General features: G+C 38.2%; 1 pseudogene; it reads left to right on the top strand.

Moving 5' to 3' along the window:
• The window catches only part of LOC117438636 (mitochondrial 10-formyltetrahydrofolate dehydrogenase-like), a 43,419-nt pseudogene extending 27,413 nt beyond the window's left edge, over nt 1–16,006 (top strand).
• Nucleotides 16,007–17,285: the final 1,279 nt, after the last annotated feature.

Raw genomic sequence — 17,285 nt, 5'->3', positions numbered from 1 at the left:
CTGTTTATTCTCCTACAGGGCAAATACTTTTTGGCAAAGATCTGGCAGTTTGATGCATTAATATTTCAAACTGCTGCTTCAAGAATACCTTCAGCCTGCTTGTCAGCAGTTTGAATGCTGCCTGGAGCTATTGACTGACTGAGACAAGAGCAAAAGGAAATATAAACTATTCTGTTCATAACATGACCTGCTAACTCTGAAACCTAATTGTAATTAATTGAAATAATACTTTACCAGTTATTTCACTATTCATGTTAGCAGAAATCTCCATCTCATGTGTGCAGTTTAAACTGCTTCTCAGCTCTGTCCAGGTGCCAGAAATGCCATCATCCAGACACAAAGTGCTCCAGGCTGTCCTTGCCGCTGCTGTTGATGTATTACAGAATGCAATGGGAAGTTACTATTTGGAAGATAAAGTTCTTAAAAAAATGAGCATGAAAATTGTTAGCATTATACTATTCAGATTTCTTGCCTGATTAGATGAAATTACCATGGACAAAATCATAGATTTAGATAATTATGCTGATGAATTTATTGGTTAACATCAGATCTTTAGACAGTTACAGACTACCCTAAATTCATTTTCTGGTTTAGAATCCTTTGAGATAATACGTGCTGTAGGCACAGATACCACAGAAAATACAGTTTGAGAAATACTTCTTGCAATTAGAGGATTATTCACTATTGCCTCAATTATTTTTATGTATTATTAGGCTATTTGGAAGGGAATTCTGAGCCATGTTGCTGTAATTGAGGATTCCACAGACTTCTTCAAATCCGGAGCATCCTCTATGCATGTTGTCAGGTAAAAAATATTCAAAATAATGACATTTTGAAGCCAACCTTAATGGAAACAAAGTTTTCCTGGTGCTTTTAAATCAGGGTTCATCAAGTAGTGTTAAAAAAAAAATCCCTTTATATTTTCCAATACTCTTAACTATTCCCTTTCCTACCTTTGAAAATGAGGTATGCTTTTGCTGTACAAATTAGGAGATACTGATGTAATCCTGATGTCTCTACGGAAGGAAAATTCCCTGTAGCTTCAGAAACATCATCCCCATGGGGGGAGCACAGTGATGCCCAAACTTGTCTGCATGCAGTGACAAGTATTTCAAGACCAGGGGGCTGACTGGGAAGCTGAACAAAGAACTCCACATAGGGAAAGAGTACCCTTTCACAGAAAGAATTGAGCCCATGCTTCCAAGTGCATTGAGCTTATCTGGTGTTGGGGTCACATCAGCTACTTTCCTCTTGAAATTCAGCTGTTCCAGGCCATACCATAAAACCAGCATTTCAGTGTTTTGTTTTGTTCATTTCTTTTTTTAACATATTGATCATTGTCCATATTACTTACCAGTCTCATAGAGCTCTGAATGTCGTCCATGTATGGGGTAGAGTAGTCCCATATACTATTTTATCTATCAATATGTACTGTTTGTCATTTATTCCAAAAGTTTACCTAAGACTATTCCAGAACTGACATTTTGTTTTCCATAACACCCCCAATTAAACCAACAGATTTCAGTAAAATGCACGTCCTCCATGCTAGTGTTGTCAGAGAAACACATTCACATATTCAGATGCATGCAAACCGGTGCCCAGTTTTGATCCTTTTCAACCTTCTAATGATTCAATTATCTGAAGAATTCTTTTATTTATAACTAAACTTATTCTTTCTTCAACATCTTTAGAATGCTAGAAGAAATTAAGCAGAAGTATAGTGGGCTTCAACTACAAAATGAAGACGTGTACATAGCCACTAAGTTTGCAGACTTCATTCAAACGGCTGTCAGAAAATTCAGAGGAGAAGACAAGAAGAAGAGTTAGTAATTGATTATGTAAGACCTTTTATTCTGCTTTTATTGCTTAGTCTTTCTTGGTTTTGGGGGGAGGGTAGACAATGCTATTGGACTGCATGATGCAGTAGGAAAAGCAAACAAATATTTGATTATAGAAACTCTTATTTGTGATTTTTTTCTGTTTTTATATATTTACATTTTGAAATGGAAGTATATATGTAATATCACTTAACAATATTCCAGAAACCAAGAACAAACAGTGGAGTAGCTTACACATGGGCAGATATTTGCACTCTCCTGCCAATATGCTTCAGTCAGAACGGCTCTAGGCTTTCCACTTTGCAGAAGCAAACAGTGTTAGATTTTTCTCCTAAGACTTTCTTCAAAAATATGTGTGAGAGGAGGATTTTGTGGGTTTTTAAATCATTAAGCAGGGCAGGATTTCTTGAATATGGGAATTATGCTTTTGACTGACATCCACTAAGACCAACCTTAACCAGGGTTAGTACTGGTTTGAATATAGAGATCTTGTGATTGGAGAGACATCAATTTGATAGGTGGACCACTCAGTGGATAAAGAACTGGCTGGGTGGCTGCACGCAAAGAGTTGTGGTCAACAGTTCAATGTCCAATTGGAGACCAGTAACAAGTGGTGTCCCTCAGGGATCGGTGTTGGGACCGGTCTTTTTTAACATCTTTGTCAGTGACATGGACAATGAGATTGAATGCACCCTCAGCAAGTTTGCCGATGACACCAAGCTGTGTGGTTCGGTTGATGCGCTGGAGGGAAGGAATGCCATTCAGAGGGACCTTGACATGCTTGTGAGGTGGGCTGATGCCAACCTCATGAAGTTTAACCATGCCAAGTGCAAGGTCCTACACCTGAGTCAGAGCAATCCCAGGCACAGCTACAGGTTGGGCAAAAAGGAAATTCAGTGCAGCCCTGTGGAGAAGGACTTGGGGGTGTTGGTAGATGAGAAAATGAACATGAGCCAGCTTCAGTGTGAGCTTACAGCCCAGAAAGCCAACTGTATCCTGGGCTGCATCAAAAGGAGTGTGACCAGCAGGTCAAAGGAGGTGATCCTGCCCCTCTACTCTGCTCTCATGAGACCTCACTTGGAGTATTGTGTGCAGTTCTGGTGTCCTCAACATAAAAAGGACATGGAACTGTTGGAACAAGTCCAGAGGAGGGCCACGAGGATGATCAAGGGGGTTGGAGCACCTCCCATATGAAGACAGGCTGAGAAAGCTGGGGCTGTTCAGCCTGGAGAAGAGAAGGCTGCATGGAGACCTCATAGCAGCCTTCCAGTATCTGAAGGGGGCCTACAGGGATGCTGGTGAGGGACTATTCATTAGGGACTGTAGTGACAGGACAAAGGGTAATGGGTTAAAACTTAAACAGCAGAGGTTTAGATTGGATCTAAGGAAGAAATTCTTTACTGTTAGGGTGGTGAGGCACTGGAATGGGTTGCCCGGGGAGGTTGTGAGTGCTCCATCACTGGCAGTGTTCAAGGCCAGACTGGATGAAGCCTTGGGTGAGATGGTTTAGTGTGAGGTGTTCCTGCCCGTGGCAGGGGGTTTGGAACTAGATAATCTTACGGTCCTTTCCAACCCTAACTATTCTATGAGTCTATGATTCTAAGGGAAGAAATCTGCTTAACTGTCTCAGAGTATAGCCATTGGCATTCGGGGAAAATATGATTTCTCTTTCATTTTACTCTTTTGTCCACTCCTAACAGCTACTTGGGATGCTATCTCTTTCATGGACAACCCCTTGTCATGGGGAAAGAGCTTGCATGTCCTTGTGAGGTTGAGAGCTATGCTGGTGGTCCATATGCCTCTGGTAGGGTCTCCTATGCCAGACAGGTCTCAACTGAAGGGTCAGACAAAGTGTGTCCATGGGCAGGATGGGCTCACTAGTCTTTGGGCAAGCATCCTAGGAGAAGGACGACTCTAACTTCAAACCTGGGCAGATGGAGCTTGCTTAGCCCTGTAAGGCCATCCATCTAAAAGAAGGGTACTCTAATCAAACCTACAACCTGAGGACTTTGCTGCCACTGTCCAAGCTTGCTAGGCCCTGGCTGATAAACCTCAGGTGTAATGGGTGGGGCCAGTTTTGCACATGCTGTGCCTCACCTAAAAAATCCACTGCGCAGGCCCGAAGGGTTTACCCACACTTGCTCCCAAATCTTCATTCGTGAAGTCAAGCCATGATGATGATGAAGATTAGGATGCTAAAATTCATCTGGACATTGGCTTCTGATACCAAAACTTGTTCAGCCACATTAAAATCTTAGTTATTAAAAATGTAAATAAATTTGTTGTTTATTTCACCCTTAGGTTTCAAAAAATACGAACAACATGACTGTGAATATGCCATACCAATGTTTCATAAATGGGCAATTTATAAATGCTGATGATGGAAAAACATATGACACCATAAATCCAGCAGATGGATCAGTAAGTAATTTCTAAAGATTATCAATACCAATTTATTTCAATTTCTTTGCCTACTAAAAAAATCTAAACCACTAACTCTGAATAGTGCTAATTTCAAAATGTACAGGACACATTAAACAGCCCCTAGAAATAATGTGAAGTTTCAATTTACTTCTCACCTTGTATATTCTACAGTTTTTCCATTTCAGTCAAGCTGCACAGCAAAAAAAAACCCCTATTTCCAACTCAGCTATTACATGAATTTCCATACCCAGCTGTATGTTTTACTTTGATTTCATTCTTGTTTAGCTTTGCAAACAAAAAAATGCTGAAGTTTGGTTGCTAAAGAAGTTTTTCTTGTAGGTTATTATATATATATTCTGACAGTCATCAACTTCAGTTTTTAGTTTACTTTTTTTCACAAGTCTCATGTCTTAGGGCAAGTGTGACTTCAAAATGTCCCTTTAAATTCCCAGTAAGAAAAATAACTTTTCAACAGAAAAATGCATACAGTTGCACATCAGTCCTCTGTGTCCGTGTAATTGCCATTTAATTATGAAGTAAACAAATTTTGCTGAAATCAATGCCACAAATATCATTGTTATCAGAAGTCAGACTCTGGTACCTTTCCTGAAACTCATTACAGAATGAAATAAAAGCAATAACAATTCTGTATTAGGATTTACAAGATGTGCATTTGTAGAACTCAATCATCATAAAATATGGTGTGTGTGTATAGTGGTTTATGGTAACAGAAACTCCATTTCTAAGAAATGGAATATACTAAACATTTTAGCTTGTTTAGGTATCAGATCATTATGCCACATATGAAGACTTCCAACTTTTGTAATACCACAGTGATTTCATACGTGGAAAGTGAGGGTGAAATCCAGTGGAATATCACAGCATCTTGCTGTGACAAAGAAGAAAGACCTGGGAATCTGAGTCCCTGCAAATCCTGCCACATCAGTTGTGGTTGAAGTTTTTGCAGCTTAACTCTGCTTGTGAAAACTACTGGGATTGAGGATATTAAGTATTTGCTTATACCCAGTCAAGAAGTTTAGGAGGAAGGAGTATGAGTTCGCATCCCAGCCTTTCAGTTTGGGCTAACACAATGGTACCTTTGGACAGGTAATAGCCAGTGTATCTTCTGCTTCATTGGCTGATGTTGACAAGGCAGTGGCAGCAGCAAAAGAGGCATTTGAAAATGGTGAATGGAGAAGAATGGATGCAAGGGAAAGAGGGCGACTCATGTACAGGTATGTGAAGGGCAGCTTGTATCTGTTTTGTTCCTCTGAAGAATTGTTCCGTACCTTTTCTAAGTATGATGGATATTCATAATCCCACTGTCAGAGGAATCAGACATCCAACCTAGACTGGTAGCTAAGGAAGAGGAGCAGGGGAGAATATGATTCCTGCAGTAGGGATACATGGGTCTATGTCCTGTTGTAGTCAATGCAGCAGAACATTTGTACATTAATATTTGAACATTTATAGAGCTGTAAGACTTTTTACTTTGTTTAATACTTCAGCTGTAAATTCTCCTCCCCTCTTTTACCATATCCTTATGACCCAAGTAGATGTAAAAGGAAGTATAAAAAATCTTATGTTTCACAAAGCACTGCAGGTATCTTAGCAAAAGAGATTAAAAGCTATACTGAAAACTCTACTTGTCTCATAAGGTATGTGATGAGGCCTCAGAAAAAGGCCTGCAGGACTTGTAAAGAAGTTGAGTAGTCATTACAACAGCAAATGGGCAAGTCAGAACTCATATTAAAGTTTAATACAGTTGAACACATAAATCTTTCATGAGTGTGCACAGATTCAAAGCATATATGAACTTGGGTTTAATTTGTACTAAGAATGTGTATAAGTGCCTGAAAGTCTGTTAACTCTGCCCTGAGTAGAAACTGAGTAGTTCTTTGAACTACTGCTCTGTGTTTTACACTTGCAAGATCTGCAAGAATAACTGTTGGGCATATAGAAAATGTAAACTCCCCTACACTGCATAGATTATTCCTAGATTAAATCTCTTCTTTGCTTAGGTGACTGCGTCTCAGGGGTAGCTAATATGAGAGTGTTTATGTTGCAAACCATTCCCAGTATGAATAGTACCTCTTTCTGGTCAACCTTAATTCAAACAAGGCCCCTTTTTCTCTGGCCTCTGCTCAAACTAGAGATTTTGTGTGCTGAATCAAAGAGAAGGTTTGTACCATTAAAACCCCTAGCTCTACTACTTTGTCTCAAGGAGTCATTAATGGAAGATACTAAGCATGCATTAAATGGAACCTTCTCCTTTGTCCCTGACATGCTGTATCCATTCTTTTACACACTATTGCTGATGCCCTGACATGTAGCTGGGTCTCCAAGTTTAAACAGGTATTAAAGAGTAGTTTTCCACATCTCTGAAAATGCTTTAAACGGATAGAATATATATAATGGAAAAATAGGTTTCACACTCAGTTATGAATACTCTTTACAGGATGTGAAATGCACTTGGTTAAGCTCTTAAAATCACATGGGAGCATTGATTATATGCCTGAGTACCAAAACACAGACAGAAGCTTAAGAAAAACATTGGTGCATCTGTTTCACTTCCATGTGAGAGATCCAAGACTGAATGTAAAAAATAATTCATGCAAACAGGCCTCTTTGCCTGAGCAGGGGATCGTTAAATTTGCAAGAGCTCCTCATGAGGGGGTATGTGCAGATATGTTTTGAGACACTCAGCTATTAACTCAATGATATTTAATGCAGTCTTTCCTACACCTCACTGTGCTGCTTCATAAATCTAACAGATGGAGAACTTGAGGCTCAAGGAGACTGTGGAACAGATTTTCAAATGCACATAAAATTCAAGTTGATTACAGCTTTGGAGCTACATCTTTGGACATCTAGGTGCCTTTGAAGCACCTAGCATTCAAATATTTCAGTCCCAAGTTCAGACAATATAAAACAGCATTAGGAAGCTGGTTTCTCAAATCTTAAACCAAGATCCCAAATACTCCTTCCCGCTACTTTTGTTTAGCTGACATTTGTTATGTTACTGTGTATTTGCTTTCTAACCTACTAGTCTTATTTTCTATAATTGGCTCCTTGTAGTACACCAGGAAAGAAGTACAGTTGTTCTAATTACTATTTTATTGACAAACCCATAATTGAACAATCAACTAAGTTTTCAAGTTCATGTTATCATCCAGTGTCTACTATAGCCAATATGAAGACATCTGCAAGCTTAACAGGCAATTGTTCAAGCTCTTACTGACACAAATGAGCAATGGCTCCAGTGCTCCACGTCAAAATTCAGTAAAAATGCTATTTTAATTACCAAATTCCCATAACAAATATAATTTTAGGGCATCAATGGTTAGATGTAATTTCTTTTTGATGTGCATTTTTAACTTTTATAAAGACTTGCAGACCTGATGGAAGAACATCAAGAAGAATTAGCAACAATAGAGTCCATTGACTCAGGAGCTCTCTACACTTTAGCTTTGAAGACCCATGTTGGAATGTCTGTGCAAACATTCAGATACTTTGCTGGATGGTGTGACAAAATTCAGGCAAGTGAATCTGTAAGGGAAACAATCAATGTCAGTGTTTCTCTACCTTTTCTTTTTTTCCGGATACAGTGCCAAAAAGCATTGTTAGCAAAAGTAATCAAGGAATCAAAAAACAAAGCAAAAATAGAGTTTTACCTAAAATGATTTTCCCTAGCAATAAAAAGGACAGTTTGTATCCAAATGGAGAATATGGAAAAGGACAGTTTGTATCCAAATGGAGAATATGGATTTAAAATGTGACTCTAAATGTGTAAGAAAATTGCTGAGGTGTCACAGTGGATCTGCATCCTTAGTCAGGTCTTAATTATTCATAGAGTAGAATGTCATTGTGGTCATCATGCAGATAAGTGCAGAGACTCATGAGCTATCCTACATTCTGACCAAGGCTGGTGAGTTTGCCTGGTGGTACAGCACATGGCACAGGTCCAACAGCTTTTCTCTTCAAGTATCTTTAAAATCCACAATCAAGGACATAATTCAGCTTCTTTTTGTTCATCAGACCCTCACGTTCTGTTCTTCCATACTTTTGTTATCTATGCATTTATTTCATCCCACTGAAAATCAGGAGTTGACTACAGTATGCATAGTAGGAAATCATACAGTACAAGCACCCCTGCCCCTTTCTCTGATGCAAAAATGCTTCTGGTTTTGAAGCCTACTCTGTGGCTTTCCAAAACATACTTACATGGCAAATATATTTGTAATAAAAATGATTAATAAGTACCAAGATTTGTCCGCCCTCTGTATTTTAGGGTGCTACAATTCCAATTAACCAGGCCCGTCCAAACCATAATCTAACATTCACCAAGAAAGAGCCCATTGGGTAAGTATAGCTTTTTATTTCTTAGTGACAGCCTTGACATACAGAGAAGACATTAAAAAGCTGCCATCAAAAATGTAATTTTTCACTGTTTTTCCCTGCCTTAAGTGTCTGTGCGATTGTTATCCCGTGGAATTACCCACTGATGATGCTTGCATGGAAGAGTGCAGCATGCTTGGCTGCAGGCAACACACTTGTACTCAAGCCAGCTCAGGTAAAACCAAAAAGGAACGTATAGGTGGCTCAGGTATTCCACTATTTGTTCAGGCAAATCTAGCCAGTTTCACCCATATGATCTGTCGTATGTACTCATAGGTTGCCCGTGTCATATGTTTTAAAGTGCATGTAAAATAATACAAAACACCTTGATGATACAGGGTAGTGATTATCTTCAGTTCTGGTCTGATGCTACTCTCATTTTCAAGAATGAATTCTCTTCTGCAAGAAGCCATCACTTTTAATTTGTCAATAGTGTAAGATGAGTAGTGTATCAAAATTGAGATACATTGAAAGAAAAAGTTATCATCACACATTTAATTAAAATAGGAGACTTACACTGAATGTTTCTATTTAGGTCACACCTCTGACTTCCTTGAAGTTTGCAGAACTGTCGGCTAAAGCTGGATTTCCTAAGGGTGTTATAAATATTCTGCCTGGTTCAGGTAAAACTTGAACTGATAATTTTTATGGGAAGAGTAGATCATGCTAAAACTGGTGAACTAGAATTTTACCTTTTTGAAGACCTACTAACTAAGCACTTGTGTCTTCACAGATAGTAGGCTTGCAACTGCGTCATAGAGCAATGCCACATATTTCCAGAGCAGAATGGGAAATACCTGTTTGTCAGTTGGCTCTAGCTAGTGGTAGGGGCTGTCAGCCTCCTACACCCTGTACAAGGTCACATAAATAGCATGAACACTCTGAAAAACAATGTATTATAAAGAAACATGTTTTATTTAATTCTAAAACTTCATTTTTTCTCTTAATCTTCTCGTCACTTGAAAGTATTTAAATGTAACTGTGAGACCTAGAGCAAGCTGGTAAGGTGCACTATACGTTAGTAATGGTCCAAACCATGTTACCCAATGACACCATTTTCCTCTTTCCTTGAGAAAGGTGACAAAGTAACTATGTGGTAGGCTCTGTTATTAGATTACAAATTAGATTATTCCACCTACAGTGGAATATTAAGAAGGAAGCTCTTCAGTCCAGGCAGATGGGAGAATTTGGAGACACTAACGTGATCCAAGTTAACATAAGTGAGACTTTTCATAGTCATATGAATAAAGCTATAAATATAAATAAGGATGTGATATTGTACTTGACTGACATTTTGATAGCTCTTTCTGTGTTCCAGTGCTGCTGCTGCAGTAGTAAAGATATCTAGTACTGTCCATTTAAACCCCTTTCCTCACCCCAATAGGTGGTTTAGTGGGACAGCACCTGTCTGAACATCCTGATGTTCGCAAAGTTGGATTTACTGGTTCAACACCAACTGGTAAACAGATTATGAAGAGGTACTCTCAGCAAAAGATTCATAAATACACACTGCTCCGTCTAGTTATGAAGTATATTATTAGCTATATTGTGCATGTAGAAGTAATAGAAAAGTGTAATTACTTATGGCTGTTTATGTAGAATTCTACTATTGGAAAACAGAGGTTTATACATTTTCACTAGATATGGTTAAAAGGAAATAATGAAATCAGCTATATTAATGGGATTTTTATATAATTATGTATTTTTTTTTACAGTGCAGCCACTAATCTGAAGAAAGTTTCTCTTGAACTTGGTGGCAAATCACCATTGATCATATTCAGTGACTGTGAACTTGACAGAGCTGTAAAAATGGTAATGTTACTTTGAAGTCAAATATATTCCAAGCCTTTGTGATGCATCTTCACAGTATTGCAATATTCTTCTTGCCAAAAAACTGCTGTAGGGAGGCCTTGCATGAAAAATCATGCAATCTGTCAGAAAACAGGCTCTTTTTCTGCAGGATTTTATTTAGGCATCACAGTAAAACTGTTCATACTGCACCAAAAAGGTAGGGATCAGTACTACAAGAAAAATACATTAGAAAATACAACATAACAGCGTATAGCTGCAAAGTATTTTCACTAGCCAAATTAACCTTATGCCTTTGTATCTGCCAGAAAACGATTTTGTAGGAGTTTCATTTGTCCTGCTTTTCTTTCCCTCACCTCCCTACCCCCTGGAAGAGCAATATCAGCTGTCAGATCTTGATAAATAGAAAAACTGCATGAGATCTGAATTCACATTCTTGAAATAGAGTTAGGTAATGCTCACCCAGATATATGTGACTTTCAACACAAGCAGTATGGCTCAGTGGATTAGCAGTTTTATATTCTCTGGTGGTGCTGCCAGCCCTCTCCTCTGTGATGCTGCAGCAGGTGATTCTGTGGAATGCTGATGGAAATGAAAAGAGCAGTGCTAATGGGTTCATCCTGAGACATTTGTTTCTGTGGAAGTGTCTTTGCCAGTTCTAAGATTAGTCTGCTTGTTCCATTGTTGATGCCCCTTTACATAAAGCATTATGCTTTGAGGGTCACAAACACAGAATGTAACCCAAGGGAACAGAATGAAAGGGAGAGTGAACAAAAGGATGCATATAAATATTAATGGGTTTTTTTCCCTGATCAGGGTATGGGAGCAGTATATTTCAACAAAGGAGAAAACTGCATTGCAGCTGGCAGGCTGTTTGTGGAAGAATCAATCCATGATGAATTTGTTAGCAAAGTGGTAAGTTATTGAAGGACTAAAGTTTATGCAGATAATTTATCATGGCACAAACTTCCACTATGATAGACACTTATTCTTTCATTAACAAGAATAAGCATTTATTCTTACTTTCAGTTGTTTAATTTCTCATTATTGCTTGTGATAGGCAATGCTCCTTCTCAGGAACCTCTTACAAGTTAAAAGGAAGGCACTGATGGGAGATATTTTCATCAGTAATGCACAGATAAGTGACACTGAAATAGATATTGCACCTCTGGTGATATTTCATATTTGACTATGAAAGTAAGATAAAAAGAATTACTGAACCTAATCAATGTGATTGAAGCCTGCTGTGAAGCCTAAAGAAAAGGCATATTGGAAGCACAGCTAGAATAAAATGAAGGTCATTATTAAAAATCCACTGTACTGATGAAGAATTCATTTATTTAGCTCAAGAACAGGAAATCACTGTCATAATTCATTTACCACTGGTAAAACCTAGCGCTTTACATGCCTATCTTAATAGCAGAAGAGAATGAGTACATGAAAACAGCATCCAAAACTTTCAGAACATCACCCAACATAAGGCAAAGCCTCATTTTAGAAAGGGAGGAGCATTCCACCTTCTAAGAATCCAGCCCTTTTTTAGAGCCCAACTTCACAGCACAAAACCCAAAGCATCCTCAATCACAGGTCATTTTACCAACTATTTGCTGTGTTGCATAACTTCATTTTAATTGGGTAACCTGTAGGTGGAAGAAATAAAAAAGATGAAAATTGGTGACCCACTCGATAGATCCACAGACCATGGTCCACAAAATCACAAGGCACATTTGGAGAAGCTGCTGCAGTATTGTGAAATTGGAGTAAAAGAAGGAGCCACTCTAGTGTATGGAGGAAGACAAGTTCATAGACCAGGTAAAATACTGTTCAGAGGTGTTTGGAACTTCTACACTTGAAACAAAAGCCATCATGATTGTCTCTGCTGCATTATGTGAAGTAGCAATATCATGGGAACAGTACCAGATAAGTCCAAGATACCACTTGAGAATAGGGTTTTCAGGTCTCATATTAAGAGAAGCTCTGCAACTGAAGCTTAACATATGAAATTGAACAGAATCTAGTCTGTACAAGAATCTTTTCCTCATCTATTCCTATTTCTTTGTGAGGCACTGAGGCTTTTTTTGCTCTATCCTTGAACTTTCATGTGCCATAAGTATATTAATTTAGATCACACTACCACTAAAGCTGACTGAGGAAACTGCTAGCAGAGTTTGTATAAGGTATTATTATCAACCCCTCTTTTTGCTATATAGATAACATGCATGGTAAGTTTAGTGGACAGGCAAGAAAGCACTGTTTTCTCATGGACATCTACCCTTTATCAAACATTTGCATCAGAATTTGAAAACGCTTGCATCCCTAAATAAAATGAAAGTGGAGATCCATACCTACACAAAATCAGTGTAACAAAACTAAACAGGAAGTCCTATGGAAGGGGGCAGCATATATATAAAATCTCCGAAGTTGATTTTGCCCACTCAAAGTGGAATGCACTCACTCACCAAGATGTAGATGACCAGGATTGTTTGTGTATAACAGCGGGTCAGTTTTAGATTGCCAATGATGTGCTAGCTTTTGGACAGGTTCTTTGCCTCAGAATTTTCTTTACTTGAACATCTACAAATTTTAGGCAAAGTTCTTGCCCATCGCATAGTTTTCCTTGTTTGGAATATACTGATCTTAATGGCTATAGTCTATCTGCTGATAAGGTAACAAGAAAATCAGTGGCCTCTGTAGTATGCTGTAACCTTGTCTTCCTTTTGTCAGAAAGCATGTCACCTGGGCTGTGGCATACAGACCTTCTGGCCTGGCAGGGAACAGTTGTTGCTTTGCTCAATACAGGCCATTCTTTCATTCTTTTTCTGCTGTTTCTCTGGTGCTTACACACATGCATTCATACGTCATTCGCATCAATCTTGATATTTTCTGTTTGAAGTCTCAACTTATCTATGAGTGTGAAGTATGGAAAAGAGGTGGCCTGGACAGTAGGAACTGGGAAGCATTTTGCCATGTTCGAATGATGCTCTGTCCTCTGTTTAGGTTTCTTCATGGAACCCACTGTATTCACGGATGTTGAAGACCATATGTATATTGCCCAGGAGGAGTCCTTTGGTCCTGTGATGGTCATCTCTAAATTTAAAATGGGTATGTTTTCCTCCAGTTACTGTTAGAAACTTTCTCATTTTCACCCTAAGTGTAGAAATGATAGCATACGTAGTACAATTTTGTTAAATCTTGTTAACACCAGCCTGGGTCCCTAGATCGGCTTCCAGCCAAATTCTGAGGAAATACCCTCTATAGTATCCTGCTCCACATCAATATAGAAATAATACTGTTAGCAATGTGTGACAGGATAGAATGCCAGTTCTTAAGTAAGCCTCAGTATTCAGAGAAACCTTTTTACTGACACTTACGTGTAATTACAACAGCTTGATCAAATTAAAATGTGTATTTCTTACAGTGGAATCACTTATTTTTCTCTGTCACAAAAGACTACATTAGCATTGTGCATTGTGTAACACTGGCACATTACTGTTGCAAATGAAAATCCCTCTATATACTTTGTAGACTGCCAGTTTCAATAGCTTTCATTCCAAATCGTAGGAATTATTTTACACACAAGATGAGATTAAAACCCTATACAGAAACTTCATGTAACTATTTCCACTAGGTTTAATTTTCTATAGCTTGATAATGCAGTTAAGAACCAGTCACACAGATAACCCATCATATCCATAAACTATGCACGGAGATACAAATAGAAAATAGCACCCTAAAAGTGGCCTGGAAAGTTGTGGCTTGATGGAAGTCCAAGTTTCAGCATTTATTCTCCATTAAGTTGTAACACAGGACAAAATTTTAGCAAACTGATTCATAAACTGATTCATGGCCAAGGTCAGTTTCCAAGTGGTTTTGTATTGCTCTTTAATCCCTAAACTGCACTGTAGCTGAGCAGTCAGTATGTGTCCTACAACTTTGACATTTCTTAGTGACATTTCTGAACCAGTCACATATAACATTGAGAGCTTTGTAAGTCTGGAGCAAGCGTGAGTTTCTGTAGATCTGTCATGTTAACACATTGATTAGTCCTTAGTATGTTGACTTTAGAAAAGATAACTGGAGAAGACTGAGCATGAGAAAAGCTTCAATGACACTGAAGGTGGGAGGTTGCTAACACTTATATTGCCTAGCTGTAAATCAGGCATTTCCTTCCCTCACAGGGACGTCGATGGAGTGCTGCAACGGGCAAATAGCACAGAATATGGCTTAGCCTCAGGAGTTTTCACGAAAGACATAAGCAAAGCTCTCTACATCAGTGAAAAGCTAGAAGCTGGAACAGTTTTTATTAACACATACAACAAAACTGATGTGGCAGCCCCATTTGGTGGATTTAAGCAGTCTGGCTTTGGGAAAGATTTAGGTAAGTTGTTCTCTCCCTCCCTCATCTCTTATCTGACCTCACCTGTGTAGAGTCCACCTAATAAAATGTGAACTACAGATACATTTCCTGCATCTCCTACATGCCTCCAACTACAATAATCCTCTCCCATCCCTACAATATTCTGCCTCAATGACTCCGTTTCAGCCCTCCCTGTACATCTGTCCGATAATGCTACAGCACACAGAATATTCCCCTCCAACTCCTCTCAGAGCATTCATATTACAGCTTGTCCAGAACTATGTACAGGTTACAAAATGCTGCCAAGCAGCAAAGGTTATTGGCCAAAATCTTTCATTTTCCTCAGAATAATAAATGAATGAATTCTTCTGAATTTCTAAATCCATGGGAAACTTTTATGCATTAAAATGTTATCAAAATCTGCCAACAGCCCTGAAGAAAGATGCATTTAAAAAAATCTTTTCAACACTAGCTTCAAAAAAAGTGAAGTTTCATCTTTCAATGAAACTTCGCAAGTCTGGACAGATCAGGCCTCACAGCAAAGAAAAACAACAAAAAATGTTCAGTGACGCAACGGATTTTTGCCTTTAGAATCTCTAGCAAGTATCCCATTTTCTGAAACCAAAATGAGTAATAGTATCAGGAAAAGAAAGACTACCAATTTCTACACAGCTTCTCTACCCAGAAACTGTAACATAGGCAAACCGAAGTTCATAAATTCAACTATGAGCCCCCAGTGGCTATCTAGAGACCACCGATGCTTCAGTCCCACCCAGGTGGCTGCTTGTTAAATTCCAGCTCCTTGTTTCTTTCCACATCTGTTGGATTTGGCCTCTTCTTGTCAAACCAGTTCTGTAGATCTCAGTGGGAGGGTAAGTCAATGAGTTTCCATTGTTCCATAACGACTCTTATACTGGCTAACGCATTTTATTATTTTTCTTAATAATAATACAATTACAGTGACTGACAACATTTATTTAGCTGCTATGCTAACTGGTGACTATTGTGCTTGTATAGGTGAAGAAGCTCTTCATGAATATCTCAGAACCAAAGCCATCACTGTGGAATATTAAAGTAACAGCTTCACTTGGAAAGTAAACATTCGGCAGAGTTTGTATCTTAAAGAAGCACTTAATGCCATGCCTAGGATAGGCCTTCTGCAGCGCTGTAACAAAAAAAATCCAAGTAAAACCCATTCCATGGATAAGTTTCTATAGATCAAGGCCAAATTTTAGTCTTGCTGACAGATAAAGCATTTGGAAACTAACCTGAAGTTATTTAAATTATACAGCAGCAGTTAGCACAATCCCCCCCAAAATACCAAGTACACAGTTTAGTTTATTTTTTAAAGTCCAAATGAGGAATGAATTCTTACATGCCTACTTCTTATTTGTGTGAACATATTTACACAATCATTTAAATCTTTAGTTACCAGGTTCTTTTGAACTAAAATACACTGATTATGCCATTTCTGTGATAATGAGTTTAAATTTTACAGGAGCAGCTGAACATTCTGCTCTGGGATTCTTCAGCAGTATAGAAAACCTTCGTGCCACAAGACGTAAACCATTGCAAGAAAGTGCACTTACTTTGATCTTTGTATAGTACATACAGAGTTCAACATTGGTGTTAAACTATGCATATCAAGCTGAAGTTACTGAAACTATTTTCTATCTTCTTGTTGATATGGAATGTGTGATTCTGCCTGCAATTTGAAAGGTGGCTACATTAACAGATTAAAATCACTTTGTTCACATAGACTCTTACCACTGATTCTTACAGCATGATTATTACTTTGTCTTTCACAATTTTTGTGGGTTTGTTTGGGTTTTTTTTCTGTCTACAAAATCCCTTGTAAAATGACTGAGTTAAGATGTTGGCTTTCAAGCTTCTTCAGTTTGAAGAAAATTTTCCATAGGGACCTCACCTAGCAAACTAAGCATACTAAGACCACTTGCCCTTCTAGGAGTGCAACTTCACTCAAAGCTTATCCTGATCTGTGGGCTTGCCATTTAAAGTAGCAGTCCCATTCTCTGATTCCCATCCTCTTCACTTATAACTTTTTGTGGTTTAACTAGTTAATCCCAGTAATTCAAGCCCCTTTTCTTTTAAGTCACATTGTGAAAGAAAGACCAGAATCCTTGTTATTTCTTATCACAAATAATACAGAACAGATAGCTTTAAGTATGGGATTCAAAGGAAATTCTCTAAATAACTGCAGGTTTCATGTCATGACATCAAGTTTAACATTTGAGGAAATACAATATAGAAAATTTTAATGGTGTATAGGATAAAAGTTCCTTTAATAAACAAACAATGACATTCAGGAGCACAACAGATACTTCTGAAATGCAAACTGTTTTATGTTGTAAATACAACAGCCTAAATAACTGTATTTGATCAATCTGAGGTAGTATGAATGAGACATACTTTCACTGATTTTAGTTTTTACAACTGTT

The sequence above is a fragment of the Melopsittacus undulatus genome, unplaced genomic scaffold, assembly GCF_012275295.1.
Source record: "Melopsittacus undulatus isolate bMelUnd1 unplaced genomic scaffold, bMelUnd1.mat.Z mat_scaffold_513_arrow_ctg1, whole genome shotgun sequence".
Lineage (NCBI taxonomy): Eukaryota > Metazoa > Chordata > Aves > Psittaciformes > Psittaculidae > Melopsittacus > Melopsittacus undulatus.
The sequence above is the reverse complement of the archived record's forward strand: the minus strand, read 5'-3'. Positions and strand labels throughout refer to the sequence as shown.